Source organism: Mixophyes fleayi, chromosome 2, assembly GCF_038048845.1.
Source record: "Mixophyes fleayi isolate aMixFle1 chromosome 2, aMixFle1.hap1, whole genome shotgun sequence".
NCBI lineage: Eukaryota > Metazoa > Chordata > Amphibia > Anura > Limnodynastidae > Mixophyes > Mixophyes fleayi.
Genome location: NC_134403.1, coordinates 292465557 through 292471828, shown reverse-complemented (window position 1 = coordinate 292471828; position 6272 = coordinate 292465557). Strand labels below are relative to the sequence as shown.

The window sequence follows — 6272 nt, the reverse complement described above, 5'->3', positions numbered from 1 at the left end:
GAGGACGCCCCAGGAGAAGGAGCGAGGACCGGAGAAATGGCTTGGGAGGGAGCGGCAACAGCAGATTGGGAGGCAGCTAGCGAAATCTGCATGGAATCCAGTCGGGTAGCTATACCCTGGATACACTGGAGAAGTCTGGCTTGCTCGGCGTCCTGTTGTTCAACCTTTTGGGCCAAATGCAGTAAGAGGTCTCGGGCTGAAGGTTCATTTTGGCCGTCCGTGGTCATGGCCAGAGTATTCTGTCACAAACAAAGTAATTGGAAGGCCTTACCTGCTGGTATTAGCGCTGCTACGCAAGGAGGCGCGGAGTCTATCCAGGCCCCAGATTTTCACCAGGGAACCCCGCAAGGAGTTATGGACTTAGCTGCTGAGACGTGTCGGTCGCGGTTCTCCCAGGTAGCCACCAGCGAGGTCACGTGAACAAACGTAGTGAACAGTCCTAGGTCAAATACGTACAGGTAACGAGGTACAGAAGGATGAGGCAGAAGGGTAGTCAGGAAGCCGAGAGTTAGAACCAGGATAAAGTAACAGGAACCAGGGAGAATCCAAAGAATCGTCAAACAGGCAAAGGTCAATCCGGAGGAAGCGGGCAGGAGATATATATAAATATATGAATAACAGGGGAGCCTAGAGACAGGTTAGGAGACTAGATACTCTGGCACCCTAGTGATGCCAGAGTCTAGTTTAAATAGAGGCGCCACCCCTGTCATTGGTGGAGTGGAGCTCGGCGGTTAGCTGATCTGACCACGGACAGGAACTGCTGGCAAGCGTCTCAGTTGCCTAGCAAGGAGACGCGATGTTCGGGCGCATGCGCCTGGGACTCCTGTGGGGCCGGAAGTGACGTCCCGTTGCCTAGCAACGGGATGAGCGGGGATCGAGAAGGCGTCCGTCCCGGCACCAGGTAAGAGTGCGGGACGGCGCCTGACACTATGTGGATCTCAGTGCACCTGCTCTCTGCAGTTCATCTCCTCACTGCTACACCTATTCTGTTTTATAGCTACTTGGTGGTTCAACGCATTATCTGCTCTGTGCCCCCTAGAGGATTGCGACCTGCGGTTGAGAGCAGCTAAGACCATATTCCCTTTCGGCAATCGCTGGTGAATACCTCTCCTCTGTTAGACTCTGCACCTCTTCGGGGGTAAGCTGTCACTCGAGCAGAGATCAAGACCATTCCCATTATCTGGCTTTCGTAACACCAATCTCTATCTCTTTTAATTTGCCTCCAAGAAAGAATTATTGGTGGGGAAAACTATTTTAGAATTTGGCTCAAATCTGTGGCATAGTAATATTTCTTAATATCTGGAAGACCTCTGTCTCATTCCTGGGAGCTCCTGATCAGGATCGAAAATTTTAATCTAGAAGGTTTAATCAAACCTTCTTCAAACATATCATATTTGGAAATGAGATTCTGCATTTGACGTAAGGTCTCATTTGGGGGTATGCACAGGAATTGTCTGAATGAAATATAAGACATCAATTTTTACAGCAGCCATCCTTCCAAACAAAGAGATCATTTGCTGTTTCCATATTTGCAGATCCAATTTTATATTTGCAAAAGTAGGAAATTCTCCTTATATTATAAGCTGTAATTGCTTGTTATAAAAATACTTAAGAACTCAATTTTATGGGTTAAAAATTAACCAATCTTGGCCTATAATTAGTTTCTCTAAGTGAGGAATATGGATGGGTAAATTCGCTGATTTAAAATAATTTATTTTATAAATCAAAAGAATAGAATAGAAATCAAAGGGCTTATACAAATTTGGAAAGGAGATGTGAGGATAAGAGAGCATAAGCAAAACATTGTTTCCAAATCAGGATAGTATATAAACCCTTCCTCCAACAACTATACCATTGATGTCTGGATTTGACCTAATTAAATTTGTCATGCGCTCTATATATAACACAAAGAAGAGGGGATGGTGTTTGATGTCTTCCGTTAATTTGGCCTTTAGCTATAGTACTTCAAAAGAGAGGTTTCATTACCATAAGGAGGTTTGCTCTAGACCAAACTTTCTAAGAGTGTCAAACATAAAAGAATCCTATTGAAAGTGAAGAAGAAGAGATGGAGTCCTGGGGCTAGATTTACTAAAGAACGGTTTGTTAAAACCTCCAGTTTTTGGCGAAAACTGCCGGATTTACTAAAGCCCAAGCCGCTATTAAAACAGCCAGAATTGACATTTTACAAAACCACCACTTTACAAATTGCAATCCCGATTTTAACAATGATGAATATACAAACCACAAGATTTACTAAGTTGGGGTTTGCAAAGTCGCCCTCCAAAAGGATAACATAAAAGAGGTGGTTTTGAGTGGTCAGATTGCTCAAACTGTATGTTGTTTGATCTATTTTGCCATTCACATTTAAATTATTGGGGTATTACAAATATGTTCCACAAACTAGGTCTTGCAATTATAGCCATGGAGACAGACATATGATGAAAAACAGTGAACTGTTTATTGCAGAGATAACAACAATCCAGGTGATGCAATGATACAAAGAAGCTGGAACTGGCTAAGCATGGATATCCACAGAAACAGAGAAAGCAGAGAAGTAATCGAAGGTACAAACATAAACAGGCTTAGGAACATCAATGTCCAGCAAAGGATACTGGGATAGGCGGGCATATATATGACACAGCTGTGCTAGTTAACCCCTGGTAGTATGAAAAGCAGAACAGCAGCACATCTGGAGGATCACAGGTACTGCATGGTAATATAGACGCAACATAGGGCAAACATTTATTGATTAAGGTGCAAAATTAATTTATAATTAACTTATGGGGCAATTTTTTTTAAGAGAACACTATTATTGTATTATATTATGGGGAATTGTGAATATGTAATAATATTAACTGATTGTTAATGGTGGATATAAATATTTATGTTGCACAATTTGACATTACATACCACATGAGTAATATAATATTTCAATACTTTTGTCTCCTAATGTAATCAAAATTAAATTTTCCCCCCAAAAGTTAATTTTCAAATAATTTTGTCCCTTAATCAATAAATAATGATTGCCCAAACAATTTAAATGTCAATGGTGCTTCCCCTTATGTTCTGAATGACAAAATAGCTGAGCTATCAAGCCATTCAGAAGCAGGTATTAAAACTGTCCTACAAAATAGCCTGTGACACCTTACTGCACTGCTAGGAACGTGTAATGAGTAGGGAATGTTAAAGCTGCTCAGGAATATGAGAGGTATCCCTCTCTTTATAAACAGTAACACAAAACAAGCAAAACTTGGCGCTTTCAAAGTAATGGTAGTGTGGAGTGTTTAAGGGTAATGGGTGTAAGTGGACATTCACATTTGTACATGTAAAACATATAAAGCAGAGAGTAGGAAATGTTTAATCACATTGGTAACTGCTATAAAGCATAAAACCATCACTAGAGTAAGCAGTAGAATATACAAAGGAGAGAAACCTTTCTGTGACAGTTTATCTGGTATATGCATAAATGCAGTTTAAGCTTATGGAAAAAACTATTTATGCTAAGATAATTTGTCATACGTAAAATTTTGATTCAGCACACATGAATAATGATAACCTTATAAACAATGGAAACAATGTAATAAAACTAATGTATGCACAAATGAGACAGTAATTCATATGCTCATAGATCAATATCTAATGCAGAGAAATGATGGCATGCACTCTCATAAGAACAAGATTCTGCAAAAAGTATGCCCATCTTCAACAGAAATTAGTCCACATAGGAAAGGTGGTAAAAATAGGTTATAAAGTCAGTTGATGTGGGCATCCACAATAGAGTTCTGTATATGCAACTTAATATCAAAGTTTTCTCAGGATATGCCGTTTTTCTATAAAGTTCCAGTTGCACAATCTATACGGTAACATCCAGTAAACCAGCTAAATAGTTTGTCCAAAGTGATAATTGATAGAGCGAGTTAGTGTAAACTTAATCTCGTAGCTGAGTCCACAGATGAGGAAACGGTAGCAGGATGGATAGTTAGCGAGTCTTGCCCTTAATGTACAAGGTTGATTTCCCAGATGATCCGGTCTCTTTCATGTCCTGCCGTAGGTGCAGGTGTATCCAGCAGTATCTGGTGTAGCTGTGGGTTGGTTAACTTGGGTCCACGACTATATACTAGGAGCAAGCATGGGTGTTTCAATGTTCCCTAATGTATTGTAAGGTAGTAATAGTAAGGGGTGTGGTGACGCTATTGAGATCAGATGCAGACTGCAGGTACTTTGTTGAACCTTTGTATGTATTTGTCTCCTGCCTGTAGTACCACTGCCCATCAAAGGGGCCACTGTGGTACCTGCTCTTACCTGCCTTGTGATTGCTGGAAGCTTAAACACCTGCTTCTGGCTTATATAAGCCTGTCTGTCCCAAGCAACCTTGGCCAAATCATCTGTTGCATTTACCTGTGTTGCTGTTACTGTTCCCTGGCTCTTGTTCTCTGAGTTTCCAGCACTACTATCCACAGATCATCTCAGCTACTGTGTCTACTCCAGTATCCTGTGGTAACGCTCTGCAGATTATTGCTACCTGTTGTCTGCAGTTTCCAACACATCTATCCGCAGATCATCTCAGCCACTGTGTCTGCTCCAGTATCCAGGTATTATTGCTATCTGTTCTCTGAAGTTTCCAGCACATCTATCCGCAGATCATCACAACCTTTGTATCTACGCCACTATCCTGTGTTAATGCTCTGCATATTATTGCTACCCGTTCTCTGAATCTTCAGTGCCTTGCTTCGCAGACCATCGTCGCACCATCTCCACTACTCTGTGGTAAAGTCCTGTGGACCATCGCATTCTGCATCTGTTATCCACTGTGTTCCTTAGTTATTTCTGCAATACCCTACCATTCTGCAACTTGAAACCCGTGTAATTCCTGTTAATAAAAACCACTTCATTTCACTATGCTCTCTCTGTGGTTTTTACCGGGAATCCTGACACAGACCTTGCAAAAAGACATAAAACATAGAGCGTGTTTTTTGCAACAGCTCGACCCTGGTGCAAAACTAGTGATGATGATACTAGTGATGGCGATACTAGGAATGACAATACAAAAGTTGACACTCACACAGGACAATGAAATCAACCAGCGGTTGCATGATTGTGTAACTGCTTACACAGCGGAAATCAGGCTGCCATGTATGTATGTATGTATGTATGTGTAGCATATATGTATATATATATATATATATATATATATATATATATATATATATTTCAGTTATGACACTGATTTTTTTTGTTGATTAATTTATATGATATAATTATTTTTTTTCATATCTGTCTGGATTCTGAATTGAAAAATGACACGACAATTAATACATAGGTATTGCGACATAAGCTCTGGGAAAATGATTGAAGGCAGATATGTACTGTATCTCACAGTCTTCTCTCTTGTACATTTTAAAACCCCAGGGAGATTGTTGTGTTTGGTAAAACTTGCTCAAAGTTTGTATTTAGCAATAGGAAAAACTGGCAAGGATCCCTGGGGTTATGAATGGAGAGAGAAAGGTGGGATCCATTCATATGGCCCATTTTGGGTTTTCCAGAGAGCTAGCAAGTTGCTATCTGCACCTGCAAGGTGCTGATAAAAAGCTGTAAGGCAGCTCTATCAGTCTCTCATTACCTGGGGAGGTCTGATGCTTCCTGAGACACACTGCAATATATGACCAGTAAGTGCTGTTATTGTGTGTGTGTGTGTGTGTGTGTGTGTGTGTGTGTGTGTGTGTGTGTGTGTAGGACACAAGGTCCTTTACTTGAGAGAGGGTTTTCCTGTGTACTAGTTAAAAGCCAAACAAGCTAGCATTTTGTTTAATGTTTTGTTCATTTTTTATGCTGGTTAATAAATCTAGCTGCAGCTAGTTAAACCAAGACACTGGACTAGTGAGATTTATCTGGCTGGAGCATGTGAAGTGCAGCTGTCTAACCCCAGCTGGATATATTTACTAAACTGGGGGTTTGAAAAAGTGGAGATGTTGCCTATAGCAACCAATCAGATTTTAGCTATCATTTATTTTGTACATTCTACAACATGACAGCTAGAATCTGATTGGTTGATATAGGGCACATCTCCACTTTTTCAAACCCGCAGTTTAGTAAATATACCCCCAGGAGACAGTACCCTAATCCGATCTTATGATTTATGGTGGAGAAAGCTTGCAACTACATTTTAAACTGCGGCCATAAAATATTGTGCGAACATTTAATGGGACAGATACCCACTTTTGGAAGAGACTGTTGTATGGAAAGATTTTATGAACTCTTATATGGGCATTGTC

The 6272-nt window shown here is 40.5% G+C and overlaps 1 long non-coding RNA gene across 1 annotated transcript; it reads left to right on the top strand.

Moving 5' to 3' along the window:
- Positions 1–1926: 1926 nt before the first annotated feature.
- Positions 1927–4896, top strand: LOC142140423 (uncharacterized). The gene is made up of 3 exons (XR_012688467.1): positions 1927–2564; positions 4461–4592; positions 4737–4896. It is a non-coding gene; the product is annotated as an uncharacterized LOC142140423 (long non-coding RNA).
- The last annotated feature ends 1376 nt before the right edge of the window (positions 4897–6272 follow it).